Source organism: Theobroma cacao, chromosome 7, assembly GCF_000208745.1.
Source record: "Theobroma cacao cultivar B97-61/B2 chromosome 7, Criollo_cocoa_genome_V2, whole genome shotgun sequence".
NCBI lineage: Eukaryota > Viridiplantae > Streptophyta > Magnoliopsida > Malvales > Malvaceae > Theobroma > Theobroma cacao.
In genome coordinates this window covers 4,676,779-4,692,968 of record NC_030856.1, presented here as the reverse complement: position 1 = coordinate 4,692,968, position 16,190 = coordinate 4,676,779, and the positions used below count along the sequence as shown (strand labels likewise).

Below are 16,190 nucleotides of genomic sequence, written 5' to 3'. Positions count from 1 at the left end.
CGGTATTCGGGGTAATGAGTGCTTATCGGGACGTCGCAGCGGTTGTCACGGGCCCGATAGGAGTTCCGGGTCGTGACAATTAATATTTTGTTCAGTGTCAAAAATTTTCATGAAGAATGAGTATATGGTCAATCTAAGTGGAGGAGAAAAAGAATGAAAGAATTTTGGAGAAAAATGACGTTAATGGGGTCGCGTATCTTTATTAAGTAAAGATAACACGAGCAAGTAAATATTTTAAATATTATGATGACACCGCGTTGGAGTACAAACTTAATACCTTGTTTTGTGCATGTGTAGAAGAAAGTAATAGAGGGAAATTAGAGTTAAATGAGTGATGGGAGGACTAAGTTAAAATAGAGGGAAACAAAAAGGGTAAAATGGTCATTTTGCATCTCGAGTCAAAATTTTAAGTTTTCGTAAACCCGAGTAGTTTAGATCATTGTGGACCTTGTCCTAGTGTCAAAAAAAATAAAAAGATTGCACAAAGGATGGGAGAAAAACGAGTTAACTTGCTAAAGGGCATTTTCATAATTTCTAAGTGAATTGGATAAGCTTGGGCTATAAGCATCTTGCTTCCAGCAGCTTCTCACATACTTTTCCAGCAGCTTTCATCTTCTCCTTCTTTTCCTTTTCACGCTGCTTCCATCCTCCATGGAAGCTTGATACCAAGCTTTATAACCTCTTTCAAATTAGCTTAAATTTTCATGCTTTTGGTACATCCTTTCATAAATCCTTATGCTCTTCCACTCTCTCTCTTTAAAACCCTTGAAAAATCTTGTTTCCATATTTTCTCTCACTAGCTAGGTGTTTAGATAGAGAAAGAGAGAAAAAGCTCTATAATAGCTTGGGAATTGTTGGAAAGAAATTCAAAGTTTACTAAACTATCAAGGTGAGTAGTAAATTAGCATTGGGTTTTAAGTGTTGATAATGTTTAATGATTGAATTGTGGGTTTATTGTTGAGATTGTGTATTGACTCTATTGTGACTAGGATAGTGGGAATAGATAGCCATTTAAAATGGCAATTGAAAGCTAGCTAAGGGGTAGCTTTTAGGGTTTATAAGTATGAATTGACATTATGGTGATATTAATTTGATGGTAAGTTCCAACGAAGCCCCATTATCCCAATTGGACCATTAGGGAGGTTCGAGTTGGCTAAAGACTCAACTACTACTGGTGAGTGAACTGCGTTTCAAAACTTGTTTTGGGAATATGAATAAAATTGCACAAACATTTGAATGGTTTATCTAGCTTTTCCTAAAAACAAGTGCCTTGGGAACAAGCTTTTGAAAATTGCCTTTATGATGTGACATGTGATTGGTTATGGATTTATGCACTATTACATTTTGGTGGTGTATATATATGTGTGTGTGTGTGTGGTGTGCATGATAATTCATATTGTGTATGATGATTATAACACTGACTGTGCACAATGTGGGGAAATGCACATGCTAGTGATGGCGTAGTGAGGGAGGTGGATGATGATAGTGCCCGTGTGCATGATGTGTGGGGATGTACACGATGGCACTGACTGTGCACGATGTGGGGGGATGCACACGATGGCGCCGGCTATGTGCATGATGTGGGGGGGATATACATGAGCCAGGTGTGATTATGATGATAGTGCCCGTGTGCATGATGTGGGGGGATGTACACGATGGCACTGACTGTGCACTATGTGGGAGGATGCATACGATGGCACCAGCTATGTGCACGATGTGGGGGGATGCACATGAGTCGGGTATGATTATGATGATATTGATGTTTATCTATGTAATTATGCATATCTATGCTTATGAAATGAAGGCTCATGAATATGATATATGATTGAAATGTATGTGAAATTTGATACATTGCACTTTGAGAATTTTCATGTGCTTTATGTTGATTTTGTTGGTTTAGCAAGATGGCTTTTTATTGAGTGAGGGGAAACTTTTCTCTTGTTGCTCTGTTCTCACTGCAGCGAGATTCATTCTTCCTGCAGTGAGAAACCTTTGAGTTTCAAGGGTTTCACCAGACATGGTTCTCGCTGCAGCGAGAAAGTTTGTGTTTTATGGCTTGAATCTTGCTGCAACGAAAAACCTTCTGTTTTGCTTAGTATCTTGATCGATTGTCGCGCTATTTTCCACTTCTTTGGTACCATAGTCGAGCATGGACCCTTTACATTAAGTGATTTAATGGTAGGGGTTTCTTGAGGGCTTTTGATAAGCACTAAATTAAATTGCATTGTTTTGAAATAAGTGCATCATGATTTTTAAATCTTCCCTTACTGTTGCTTGTTCCCTTCCTTGTTCACTCACTGGGTTTATACTCACCGTTTTCAACTTCATGTTTTCAGATCACGAGACAGCTGGTAGCTAAGTCGAGGTGTCTTCATACATTCGACCCTTGGTAGGTGTCTCGACATTCAGTAGTTGTATATTCGTCCGAGTCTCTCCGTTGAAAGTCGAGTACTCTTTTTTTTATTGTGTATAGGTAAACCCAATGTAAATTATTAGAATAAATGATGTAGATAATGTATGTATATTTTAAATGAGTAGCGCCAGTACGAGTTGGCAATGTCCATCACCATTTTGATCCAAAGTTATAAAATGTGACTTAGCAATATTTAATGGAGTAATGAGCAAGATAAATAGTAGGCTTGCTTGGGCTTAGTGGACTACGTCCATTGGGCCCATGCGCTGGTCATGGCCCGAAATTTAGGTCATGACAAGTTTGTTGTCAAGACAACATTGAAATCTTTGAATTTGCATGTTTGGAGTTTATGGAGTTCTAAAAAAGTTTTGTACTTTTCTAATTGCATCTTGCCTTGGATAAGAATTGAGATTTCTAGTTTTGAGATGTCTAATTAGTTAGCTATATAATATTTAGATTTATAATTATGTTGAATTTGGTTCCTGCGTAAAAGATCATGTGAAGATTCATTGGAATATTTTTAGATTACGAAGACAAATTCTTTTAGAGGAGGAATGTATGTAATATTTGCTTAAAAGTTGACAAGACTTGAAGTTTATTGAATTTTTAATTTGAGGACCAAATTCTTTTAAGTGGGGGAGTATGTAATACCCCTAAAAATTTTGTTTACTTAATTAATTGTGTAAAAAAATTAGTACGTACTAAGTTATAGTCTACACTAAATAAATAAATAAAATATAAGTCTAACTTTTTATAATTGTAGATATGACCTTTGGGTTTATTAATAAAGAAAGTATAGAAGAAGGGGTTTTTAAGTTAGTTTTCATTATCACATTAAAGAAAAATAGTAAAAAAAAAAAGACCATTTGAGAGAAACTAATTCGAGAGAAGAAAAAGAAGGCAGAAAAAGGAAAAAATCTATTCAAGAAAGCAACGATACTAACAGGATTTTCTGAATTGCTGCTTAATAGTGAACTTGACAATTAGGTAAGTGACTAATATTCATTCAGTGTTTTCCCACTCTAAAATTAGCCTCAATGTGATTTTTGTGCTTGTATATGATATATTGTCTTATGGTTTGTTAAATCGGGTGAGCATGCTAATATAAGCAAGTAAATATGATCTTTATGTTGATTTTTGAAATATAATTTCAATTTTGTTCTGAAACATGATTTTCATCAATGTATGCATATATGACTATCTTTGTCGATATTTAGTTTAAAACAATTATATTCTTGATATGCATGAGATATGTTTTGAGAGGGTGAATACATTATTTTATGAAATTTGGGTAATTTAAAATATATGTTTATGTTTTATCTTCTAGTATGGTTGTGCTCTAACCCTACCAATGGGGGTTAAATATTGGCCATGTCAACATGTATTTTGTGATTAGAGATCAATTTCTCAACAACACCATCGGTTACAAAATAGTGCGGCCAATGGTTGCTTTTGATATACTTTTGACCCATGTCACTGGAGTTAATTATGGTTTTATTTCTAAGCTATGCCAGAGGGTTAAATGTGGTCGTAACATGTTACAAGAGATCAATAAGATATGAAATTAGTGCAAAATTATGTTTTGTTCTATTATCTGAAAGTTTGGAAATTTTATTAGTTACGTTATCTGAAGCGAAATTATATTGACTTTTGTCATTTGAAAATGAAATTTTGAAATATATGATTTTGAATGAAAATACCCAAAATTCTGTTTTGATACTTATATGTGTATTAATAATTTCGCCCTAAATGTTTTGAGTATGCTTAATCCGGCTGAAGGGATGTTAATTACTTGCTGAGTGGTTGTACTCATTCTTATAACCTTTATCATTTTTATAGAGTTCAACATGTACACATGATTAAGGATTAGACTTGCTTGGCGAGAGATTTGGTTAGTAAGATTAACATCTACCCTTGAATATTTATAGGCTTTGATGTGAGTATTAAGTTTCAAGTTATTGTAATGAGATGTTAGCTAGTTGAGTAATTTGTATATTTTGAAGAATCATTTATATTATATATTTAGAAACTTGAGGTTTTGAAAAGTGCAAGTTTTGAAGAGACCAGAGATAGTACATTTGTTGAGCATAATATTTATTGCCTTACATGCTTATGGGATTTATCTCATAAGTATGTGATGTCTGTTATGTCTTAAATTTTTGGGTTCGTGGCGTGACAGCTTTTAAGCTGAATTTACAAGAAATTGCAATCACATGTCCTAAGGGTATGATAGAATTGACTTCGTGTCAATTTTCCCTACTTTCACGTTAATCAGTTTGTTCTTAATAAAATAAATCATGTCTTTTGATATTTTATTGAAAATGTGATTTTTAGTAGTGCGATTGCTAAGGATGTTATTGATTGGGAAGAATTTTGTAGCATTTGATATAACATGGAAAGTGATGATTGTAGAGAATATGATTGATGGGATGAATTTTACATTGTTTTGCATTATATAGAAAAATGATAATTGCAAGGAATATGATGGATGAGAAGAACTTTGTAACGTTTTGTATAACATAGAAAAGTGATTATTGCAAGGAGTATGATGGCTGGAAGATTAGATGGTAGTGTTTGGTTTGGAAGTATGAGAATGTAATGCAAATTTATAAAATTACCTTTATATTTTCAAACTTACCTTTTTTTTAATGTAAATTTTTAATTTTTAATTTTATCCTTAAAATAATAAATAATAGCATGACAAAATAACATAATATTTGAATACTAAATATTTATATATTAAAACATGTGAAATTAATATATATTTATTTTTAGCAAATTAGTTAAGTTTTAAAGAATTAAATTATTAATTTAAATTATTATATAAATAAATTAGTTAGTTAATTAATTTAATTAACTAATTAATCAGTTTATTCATTAATGTAACTAATTTAAAATAGTTAATCAATTAATATTAATCACATATTTATATAATTAATTATTATTTCTAATTAATAGATATGCTCTTTTTTAAAAAATTTATATATGATCTATCAATTATACATTTAATTATTTTTTATTTTATTCAACAAATAAAATCAATTTTTTGGCACATAGAACTCCATTTTCCTTTCTTTTTCTTCTTTAAAACAATATTATACATATATATATATATATAGTATTTAATTACATATAATTTTGAAGTCATGCCAACAAATCTACAAAAAACTTTCAAAAGCCAAAAAATACGTGGTGAAAGTAGCGTCAAGTAGCAGGAACTTTCGGTTCAACGGGTCCACTCACGTGCCAATGACTATTCCTACTATTACTTTAATTAATAAAAAGATAATCACTTTTTTTTTTGAAATGTTGATCATCATTTTCAACTGAGTTTCGTAATGTTCAAAAAGAAATACACAAGTTGTATCATTAAAACTTTTGATTTAACTATGAATAAAAAATATTTTATAGTAATTATTATAAGTTTATATATACTTATGAGTTGTAAACTTAATAAACAGTTTATGAATACTAAAAATGTATTTAAAAAATTAAGAGTAATAAAATAATAATAAAATTTAAGTAAGTTTATTTAAGGATGTCAATGGGTATCTTATTACAGGGTACTCGCAGGTATCCGATTCGGTTATATAAAATTAAAGTACCCTATAATTTGATTCGGGTAATCACTTTACTACATGTATCGGGTTCAGGTACCACCTCTGGGTACCCGATATCCGAATCCGATTATATATTTTTTTAATTTTATATAATTAAAGATAAATCTATATTATTAGTTAAATTAATTCATAAAATTATGATTAATTAACTTATAATATCTTTTAATACATATATTTTATATATTGTGTAAATATATAAAAAATATAATTATTATTATATATATATACTTTTAGTATATATACTTAAAAAATATATCTAATAAGTAGTAAAAGATTCATATTTATATTTTTTAAGATCATCTTCATATCTCACTGAAATGGACCTGTGAGAGATGTGTTCTTGATTTTGCCAATCTATTATCACTCTTATATTTTTAAGATCCTCTTCATATCTCACTGAAATGGATCCGTGAGAGATGTGTTCTTGTTTTGCCAATCTATTATCACTCTCGCGTTTGATATTGTGGCCAACGTGTTGGGCCCACCAAATCTTTGTCTGAAACCGGACAAAGCCAACCTTGTATCAGCTGTCAGTCACGTACCATCAGGACGCTCTCTCCCTTTTCCTTTTGTTTCGCGGCGACCTGACAGCCTCATCAACGTGTCTTCCAACGCCTGTCGAAGCCCCCAGAAGCAAAGAGGTTGGACCACGACCAAACAAAGATGAAGATGAAAACTGCAACATATCTTTGTTGAAGACCTCACCAGCTTCTTTGAACCCGGAATCTGTAGCCTCTGCTAAAGATCTAATTGCTAGTTAGCTTGACTAATCTTGTATGTGAAGTTCGTTCGTTTGCGCCCCAAAAAGAGGTTACAGTCTCACGATACTAAGTTCACTTTTGGAGTCAAGCAAAGGAACTGAGGAATCCCGGTCATGAAAGATATTTTCTTGTTGCTGATGACAAAGGTTTGATTATGCACAGAACAATGTAGAGACAATGAAGTTGGTTTGTTGATTCATTTATCACACTAATTAATTAACACTCATTGAGTTTCCCTAGCCGGCTAGATTATGTGGCTCTTGATCTTACACAAATGCAGCAGAAAACAAGAAAAGCCAGCAACTTATAAGTGATGAGATTGCATGAAATTTGTATTTCTTAACCGTAAGAAGCTTTAGTTATACTTAACCGTATGAAGCTTTAGTTTGGTCATTCAATCAATCTATCCATGGAATAATACAACACTACTATTTGTACTTGATTGCACGTTGATTTCTGAAACATTTCTCACTAGTATTTGATCTAAAGGCACACGCCCCAAACATCAGGTGGGATTGGAATCATTACTGATAGTTTGGAGCATAATAGGTTTAATGAAGCATATCACCCTCTATCGAGCCTCGAAAAGTGATAAAACTTATTTCGTTTCTCGAAGATGATCCATCGTTACCGGATGAAGAATCTGCTTCAAAAGGACTCTTGTGAGACAAAAAACCAGGTTGTTTAGGCAGAGGCAATTCATTCTCACTTCCCAACATCAGAACCACCGATGACACGCTTGGCCTCCCCTCAGGATGCTGTTGTACACATAAAAGGCTAATGTGGATGCATCGTAACACCTGCGACAGATTGCTAATCTCTGCTAAGAAATCATCAGCAAGATCCAACGGCCTGCCTTGTTTCCATAATCTCCATGCCTGCAGCAAAATGAAATTCTTTTATCATTTGTCAGTTGAAGACAAGTAACAAAAGATAATGACAAAGAGGCTTGCATGTTCAATAAGGTTACCGCTTTGATTTTGATGATAGAATCCTCTATTCTTTCTTCCACTTATTATCTCCAACAACAATATGCCAAAGCTAAACACATCTCATTTTACTGAAAACAGGCCATCGATAGCATATTCTGGTGCCATATAGCCACTGCAGGATATTGTCAGATAAAAGTATGCATTTTCATGGGGATCTATAGATCAAATTTGCAGAAAAAGTAGACTTACTAAGTTCCAACCACTCTGTTTGTGTTGGCTTCAGTCTGGTCTCCTCCAAAAGTTCTTGCCATGCCAAAATCTGAAATTTTTGGGTTCATCTCACCATCAAGCAAAACATTACTAGCTTTTAGATCTCTATGAATAATCCTCAATCTGGAATCTTGATGAAGGTCGAGTAGTCCCCTAGCAATCCCACAGATAATTTGGAAACGCTTGGGCCAATCTAATACTTTGCATCTTTTTTGATCTGTCAAATACTGCATTCATGTTAATTCTGTATCTATTTGACCTTTTGAAGCAGCAAAATAAAACTATTTCACAAGCCGAGAGCAGAAAATATAGAATTGAAAGGTTGCTGACCAAAAATAAATGAGTCAAGACTTCCGTTAGGCATGTATTCATAAACCAGCATTTTCTCCTCTCCATGAATGCAGCACCCAAGAAGCCTTACAAGATTCCGATGCTGAAGTTTGGCAATCAACTTTACCTCAGTTTTAAACTCGTTCAATCCTTGTCCGGAACTCTTTGAAAGTCTTTTCACAGCAATTTCTTGTCCATTTGCAAGTGTCCCCTGGAGAATAAGAACATTTAGATGAGCTTTCAATAAATATGAATTCTCTGTACTTGAGATCACTTCAGTAATATGCTGTCAACTTTACCTTATAAACAGGTCCAAAACCTCCTTCACCTAGCTTGTTATCAAAACAAAAATTATCAGTAGCTCTGGCCATCGTACCTAGCTCGAATACAGCAAGCTCCATATCTTCACTCTGGCCTTGGTTCATGTGATCCATTTCATCCCTTTCTTCAGCTTCATCTGAAACAGTAGTCAAAATAGGCTAGCATTCAACATAGAAATATGCTTTCTTATGCATATTGATAGATTTAGATAGAAGAAAAAAGGCTGTATGCTTCTTCTGAACACTAAAACAAAAATATCCAACCGATTGTTCGTGGACTCCCTCTTTTGTCAGATCAAAAAACAAAATTGAAAACCATCTATTATCATATTTGATAGGGAATATAAGTGAAATGGCAAATTTCAAAATTACTGTTTTCTTGAAAACAGGGCAGGGATTTGATAGCGCTGCTGTGAGCAAAAATGATTTCGGTATTGGTATCAAATACCAACTTTCCCCTGCTTTATGAGGACCATAGTCGATGTTACCTTCTAATTTTCTCCTTCTTCTCCTGATGTAATAAATGACTACAAGAAGCCCAAAGAACATAGCAATTGGTGTTGCAATTATCATGGCCAGCTTCGCCTTAGGCTTGTTTTTCTGTTCTGCATGATCAATATTGATGAAGGAGCACAAATATAATTAAACAATTTCCAAAAGAAATTATCACAAGCTGCAACAAGAATATGTTCCGATTTTAAACTGATACCTGCTTCTGAAGCAGACACTCTGATGTAAAGATCTTGGCCAAATGATTGGAATTGTTTAATATCAATTAGATCATCAAACCACATGGCGCAGCCGCTACCTTTTCCTCTAATATCTAAATTAGTGTATGCCATACATGAACAGTTCTGCAAGCACCTAGCCCTACATTCCTTGAGGTTCATGCTTTTGTTCACCCAAGAATGTGAGGTATCTGGCGTTTTCACCCTCTGAATTCTAATAAATCCATCTCCGCTTTGGCAGTTTAATGGCTTATTGTGTACACACCCATCAGACCAGTCTGAAGAGTTCCATTTTTCCAGCGATTTAGGCCTGAATGCTTTCAAGCATTGGCAAGCTGGAAGCTTGGAATTATCGCAGTTCCCATTTGCACCACAAAGTCCAAGTCTGTCACAATAGTCACTTGGTTGGAAGAGAAACAACTTCCAAGTTTGAATTTCTGGGTTCCATGTGTACCGCTGTCTTAGGTTTTCAGTTTGGTTCAAAACAACCCTTAACATCACGGATTTATTTTTTGGGTAATTTATGTAGTACACCTCCTCCTCATTCCAAACAAAGTCGAAATCATAGACCGGATTTGATCTTAAACTTGGGTTACCACTAAATCCATTGCCATTCCATAGTCCACTGCGATAGTACTTTTCTGAGCCTTTCCGCAGCACCATCTCTGGATTGCCTTGGAGTTCTACCCCATAAGTAAGGTCCCCAGGAGATGGATCATCTGAGTTCTTCCATGCTGCTAGTCTTCGATTTAAACCAGTTCTCAGGTCCCAACCAATCTTCATCCCTGCTAACATTGTATCTGTTGGATAATCAAAGCTTTGCCACAAGTAGTTCTCTGAATCACCGTCTTTTCCATCTCTGACAACAAGATTGCCTGAATCCAGGAGCTGCAGAATCGGATTCTGAGCTGCTTCTGTGGAATTAATTGACCAAACAGTTGTTTGGTTCTGACCTAGAAGCACGACTGTGCCATTGGTTTCTATCTTGAGCAAGCCAGTGGTGTCCTTTATCGGATTTATCCTGTTTGCAACCCATACAACAGTTTGCATGGGGATGTTATTGTACCAAATTCCCAAGTAACGATTCTTGGAACTCCCCGGAGTGAAGAAACCCAATACAAAGCTTCCATCACTAGAGACCAAGGTCGTGCCATCAGTGAGTGACTCAGACGGAGAAATCTTGTCGAGTGCGTTGGAAGCTTTGGAGAAGATGATGAGGAAACAAGCACTGAAAGAAAGGATATCCATGCCCATGGATGTATGGTCTGAAAGCTTTTTGCTTGGAAGATAAGAAGAGATGCCATTTGATTGAACATTGTAAACAGCATTGATCTTCAGGCTTCAAGGCAAGACTTTGGCTCCATTGACCTTGGAATTATTAATCAATCGTGACAGAGACTACAACTCTTCTATAGGCCTCAACTTCTTCCTGGAGATAGAAATATCTTTTAACTAACATGATGGCTGTCAAGTTAAGATTATTGAGAAATAGGAACTGAAATAAGTTGCAGTTAAGTTTAAAAAACTATGAAACAGAATATTATTGTCTGCCCTCGCTCAATGTAGAGCTCCCAACTGTTTCAGTAAACCCAAGATGTTAAAATTCTTGGTTACACAAAAAATCAGGGAACTTTACACTTGATTTTATCGTAAAGTAACCTCTAAAATTAATTGCCTCGTACACTACTAGACCGTAAGAGTATGACTTAAACCAAGAGCACTCAAAGTGCTAGTAATTAAGTAAACATGCATCTCTAGACTTGGAAAAAACGTACGTCATGGAGATTTACAAGTAATTAAAGTCAACATGAATGCCAAAAAGTCTAAGTCTTTTCTAGACTTTTAAACTGAATTTACAAGAAATTGCAATCACATGTCCTAAGGGTCCGATAGAACTGACCCAGTATTACAAAATGACCTTTATATTTTCAAATTTACCTTCTTTTTTTAATATAAATTTTTAATTTTTCAACTTTATCCCTTAAAATAATAAATAATAGCTTGACAAAAATAACATAATATTTGAATATTGAATATTTATATATTAAAATATGTGAAATTACTAAATATTTATTTTTAGTAAATTAGTTAAGTTTTAAAGAATTAAATTAATTAATTGAAATTATTTTACAAATAAAGTAGTTAATTAATTAATTAGTTAATTCATTAAAGTAATTAATTTAAAATAGTTAATCAATTAATATTAATCACATATTTATATAATTAATTATCATTTCTAATTAATAGATATGCTTTTTAAAAAAAAATTATATATGGTTTATTAATTATATATTTAATTATTTTTTATTTTATTCAACAAATAAAATCAATTTTTTTGGCACATAGAACTCAATTTTCCTTTTTTTTTCTTTTTAAAAATAATACTATACATATATATTATTTAGTTATGTATAATTTTGCAGTCATGTTAGCAAACCTAAAGAGAACTTCCAAAAACCAACAAAAATACATGGTGAATGACATAATTACTTATTATTAAGACAACATTATTGTCATGACAAAATCAAGCTGAAAGTAGTATCAAGCAGGAGGAACTATCGATTATTTGATTATGCTATTTTCTCCAATGCGTCCGCTCACATGCCAATGAGTACCATGCTACTCCTACTACTACTACTTTAATTAATAAAAAGATAATAATATTTTTATGAGTTTTCATTATGTTGAAAAAGAAAATAGACGAGTTGTATCATTAAAACTCTTGATTTAATGATAAATAAAAAAATATTTTATCGTAATTATTATGTCGTTATAAGTTTGTGTATATTTATGAGTTGTGAATATAATAAACAGTTCACGAAGAGTGTAAATGTTTTTAAAAAATTTAAAAATAAAGTAATATGAAAATTTAAAATTTCATTTGTTTTATTAAATACAACATATATGCAATTATCATTCATCAGTTCAAGATATGTAATAAAAGATAATGACAATGAGGCTTACATGTTCAATAAGGTTGCCGCTTTGATTTTGATGATAGAATCCTCTATTCTTTCTTCCACTTATTATCTCCAACAACAATATGCCAAAGCTAAACACATCTGATTTTACGGAAAACAGCCCATCGATAGCATATTCTGGTGCCATATAACCGCTGCAGAACATTGTCAGATAAGAGTTTCATGGGCATTTATAGATCAAATTTGCAGAAAAAGTAGACTTACTAAGTTCCAACCACTCTGTTGGTATTGGCTTCAGTCTGGTCTCCTTCAAAAGTTCTTGCCATGCCAAAATCTGAAATTTTTGGGTTCATCTCACTATCAAGCAAAATATTATTAGCTTTTAGATCTCTATGAATAATCCTCAATCTGGAATCTTGATGAAGGTAAAGGAGTCCCCTAGCAATCCCACAGATAATTTGGAAACGCTTGGGCCAATCTAATACTTTGCACCTTCTTTGATCTGTCAAGTACTGCATTCATATTAATACTGTATCTATTTGATCTTTTGAAGCAGCAAAAGAAAATTATTTCACAAGCCGAGAGCAGAAGATATAAAATTGAAAGGTTACCGACAAAAATAAATGAGTCAAGACTTCTGTTAGGCATATATTCATAAACCAGCATTGTCTCCCCTCCATGAATGCAGCACCCAAGAAGCCTTACAAGATTCCGATGCTGAAGTTTGGCAATCAACTTTACTTCAGTTTTAAACTCGTTCAATCCTTGTCCGGAACTCTTGGAAAGTCTTTTCACAGCAATTTCTTGTCCAATTGCAAGTGTCCCCTGGAGAATAAGAATATTTTGATGAGCTTTCAATAAAGATGAATTCTCTGCAATTGAGATCATTGTAGTAATATGTTGTCACTTTTACCTTATAAACAGGTCCAAAACCTCCTTCACCTAGCTTGTTATTAAAAGAAAAACTATCAGTAGCTCTGGCTATCGTACCTAGCTCGAATACGGCAAGTTCCATATCTGTACTCTGGCCTTGGTTCTTTTGATCATTTTCAATCCTTTTTTCAACTTCATCTGAAACAGTAGTCAAAATAGGCTAGCATTCAACATAGAAATACGCTTTCTTAATCATATTGAGAGATTTAGTTAGAAGAACAAAAGCTGTATGCTTCTTCTGAACACCAAAACCAAAAATATCGAACCAATTGTTCATGGACTCACTTTTTGTCAGATCATAAAACAAAATTGAAAACCATCTATTATCAAATTTGATAAGTGAAATGACAAATTTTAGTATTACTGTTTTCTTGAAAACAGGGCAGGGATTTGATAGCGATGCTGTGAGCAAAAACGATTTTGGTATTTGTATCAAATACCAACTTTCCCCTGCTTTATGAGGACCATAGTTGATATTACCTTCTAATTTTCTCCTCCTTCTCCGGATGTAATAAATGACTACAAGAAGCCCCAAGAACATAGCAATTGGTGTTGCAATTATCACGGCCAGCTTCGCCTTAGCCTTGTTTTTCAGTTCTGCATGATCATTATTGATGAAGGAGCCCAAATATAATTAAACAATTTCCAAAAGAAATTATCACAAGCTGTAACAAGAATATGTTCTGATTTTAAACTGATACCTGCTTCTGAAGCAGAGACTCTGATGTAAAGATCCTGGCCATCTGATTGAAATTGTTTAATATCAATTAGATCACCAAATCACATGGCGCAGCCGCTACCTCCTCCTCTAATATCTAAATTAGTGTATGCCATACAAGAACAGTTCTGCAAGCACTTAGCCCTGCATTCCTCGAGATTCATACTTTTGCTCACCCAAGAATGTGAGGTATCTGGCGTTTTCACCCTCTCAATTCTAATAAATCCATCTCCGCTTTGGCAGTTTAATGGCTTATTGTGTATACACCCTTCAGACCAGTCTAAGGAGTTCCATCTTTCCAGCGATTTAGGCCTGAATGCTTTCAAACATTGGCAAGCTGGAAGCGTGGAATTATCGCAGTTCCCATTTGCACCACAAAGTCCAAGTATGTCACAACAGTCACTTGGCATGTTTGAAATTAACATCCAAGTTAGAGTTTCTGGGTTCCATGTGTACCGCTGTCTTACCTTTTCAGTTTGGTTCAAAACAAACCTTGACATCACCGATTTATTTTTGAGGTAATTTACGTAGTACACCTCCTCCTCATTCCAGACAAAGTCGTACTCATAGACCGGATTTGATCTTAAATTTTGTGCACCACTAAATCCATCGCCATTCCATAGGCCACTGTGATGGTACTTTTCTGAGCCTTTCCGCAGCACCACCTCTGGATTGCCTTGGAGTTCCACCACATAAGTATGGTCCCCAGGAGATGGATCATCTGAGTTCTTCCATGCTGCTAATCTTCGATTTAAATTAGTTATCAGGTCCCAACCAATCTTCATCCCTGGTAACATTGTATCAGTTGGATAATCAAAGCTTTGCCACAAGTAGTTCTCTGAATCACCATCTTTTCCATCTCTGCCAACAAGACTGCCTGAATCCAGGAGCTGCAGAATCGGATTCTGAGCTGCTTCTGTGGAATTAATTGACCAAACAGTTGTTTGGTTCTGACCTAGAAGCACGACTCTGCCAGTGCTTTCTATCTGCGGCAAGCCAGTGGTGTCATTTATCGGATTTATCCTGTTTGCAACCCATACAACAGTTTGCATGGGGATGTTATTGTACCAAATTCCCAAGTAACGATTCTTGGAACTCCCCGGAGTGAAGAAACCCAATACAAAGCTTCCATCACTAGAGACCAAGGTCGTGCCATCAGTGAGTGACTCAGACGGAGAAATCTTGTCGAGTGCGCTGGAAGCTTTGGAGAAGATGATGAGGAAACAAGCACTGAAAGAAAGGATATCCATGTCCATGGATGTATGGTCTGAAAGCTATTTGCTTTGAAGATAAGAATAGATGCCATTTGATTGAACATTCTAAACAGTATTGACCTTCAGGCTTTAAGGCAAGACTTTGGGTCCACTGACCTTGGAATTCTTCATCAATCGTGACAGAGACTACAACTATTCTATAGGCCACAACTTCTTCTTGGAGATAGCAATATCTTTAACTAACATGATGGCTGTGAAGTTAAGATTATTGAGACATAGGAACTGAAATAAGTTGCAGTTAAGTTTAAAAAACCATGAAACAGAATATTCTTGTCTGCCCTAGCTTAATGTAGAGCTCCCAACTGTTTCAGTAAACTAAAGATGCTAAAATTCTTTGTTACACAAAAAAATCAGGGAACTTTACACTTGATTTTATCATAAAGTAACCCCTAAAAATAATTTCATTGTACACTACTAGACTGTAATTAAGTAATTAAACCAAGACCACTCAACGTGCAAGTAATTAAGTAAACATGCATCTCTAGACTTAAAAAAAACGTCCCTCATGGAGATCTTTTCTTCTCAATAACTATTATGAAGTCGACATGATTATCAAAAAGTCAAGTCTTCCTATACTTTTAGGCTGAATTTACAAGAAATTGCAATCAAAATTCCAAGGGTCCGATAGGGTTGACTTCGTGTGAATTTTTCCTATTTTCATGTTAATTAGTTTGTTCTTAATAGGATAAACCGTGTTTCTTGATATTTTACTATTACTTTAATTAACAAAAAGATAATCACTTTTTTTTTGAAATGTTGACCAGCATTTTCAACTATGACTATGATGATAATAATAATAATATTTTTATGAGTTTCATTATGTTGAAAAAGAAATAGACAAGCTGTATCATTAAAATTTTGATTTAATCATGAATAAAAAATGTTTTACAATAATTATTATGTCGTTGTAAGTTTGTATATATTTATGAGTAGTGAACATAATAAACGGTTTGCGATAGTAAAAATGTAT

General features: G+C 34.1%; 1 pseudogene; it reads right to left on the bottom strand.

Annotated features, from left to right (window-relative positions):
• Positions 7,201-15,279, bottom strand: LOC18593900 (annotated as a pseudogene).